Raw genomic sequence first — 1135 nt, 5'->3', positions numbered from 1 at the left:
TCACATTTATAGATTCAAAGACAGAAAGAATATGAAAGTCAATAGCCTCTTTAAAGATACATTTATTTGTTAAGATTTCAAAAAATGTTTTCCTACAATGCTATTTAAATATGGTAATCTAAAGATACCGCATTCATAATTTAATGCTATGATTTTTAACTTTGTTATATAATCATGTTTCCTCAGTGCCTTTAGTGCTAAGTGATTTCCTAGTTCAAAGTGGTATAAACATGATTCTTCAATATTGTTTGCATCAAACATTTTAGTTTAAAGAAAGTTTCTATTGATAAAGTAGTATTGTGGTTTTTTGTTTTTTTTTTTTTTTTTTTTTTTTTTCGACATCTTAGTGAGGCTGCAGGGGTCATGGCCACTCTCTGAGATTCCTCATGCCTCCCAAGGATGACAAGAAGAAAAAGGGTGCTGGAAAGTCAGCCAAAATAGACAAAGACCCAGTAAGTAAGTCTGGTGGCAAGCCCAAAAAAAAGAGGTGGTCCAAAGTAAAGTTCGGGACAAGTCAACAATCTCGTTCTGTTTGACAAAACTACACACGACAGATTATGTAATGAAGTTCCCAAGTACAACTTTTTACTTCAGGCATGTTCTCTGAGAGACTGAAGATTCATGGTTCTTTGACCAGGGCAGCCCTTCAGGAGATACTTAGTAAAGGACTTATCAAGCTGGTTTCAAAGCACAGACCCCAAGTAATTTACACCAGAAACACAAAGGGTGGAGATGCCCCAGCTGCTGGCAAAGAAAGATGCATGATCAGGTTCAATCAGCTGTGCATTTCAAAAAATAAAACTTTATTAAATCAAAATAATTAATATGTTCACTAAAACCTATTAGACTCTGTTAGATTTGATTATTAATAATTATGAAAAAATAAATTATTTCAATATTCCTCCTTAATTTTATCCACAGTAAACCAATTTAAAGATGCCTTAATATGTCTACTGTAGTTCATTGATAGTACAGCCAATGGCTGCAGTATTGTTGATTTCATAAGACAATGATCACATAGTTTCACACTAAACTTAGCAAGGACTTCAAGGGAAAATATTATAGTAAAGATAATGACTATAATAAAGCTAACATCTAAGTTGAGAGTTCTGTAAAGGAGGCAATTATGTTGGCT

General features: G+C 33.2%; 1 pseudogene; it reads left to right on the top strand.

Annotated features, from left to right (window-relative positions):
* Nucleotides 1-386: 386 nt before the first annotated feature.
* Nucleotides 387-824, top strand: LOC129685465 (40S ribosomal protein S25-like; annotated as a pseudogene).
* The last annotated feature ends 311 nt before the right edge of the window (nucleotides 825-1135 follow it).

This window comes from Psammomys obesus, unplaced genomic scaffold, assembly GCF_907164565.1.
Source record: "Psammomys obesus unplaced genomic scaffold, mPsaObe1.curated_primary_1811, whole genome shotgun sequence".
Classification (NCBI taxonomy): domain Eukaryota; kingdom Metazoa; phylum Chordata; class Mammalia; order Rodentia; family Muridae; genus Psammomys; species Psammomys obesus.
Note: the sequence above shows the minus strand (reverse complement) of the source record. Positions and strands in the feature narration are given on the sequence as shown.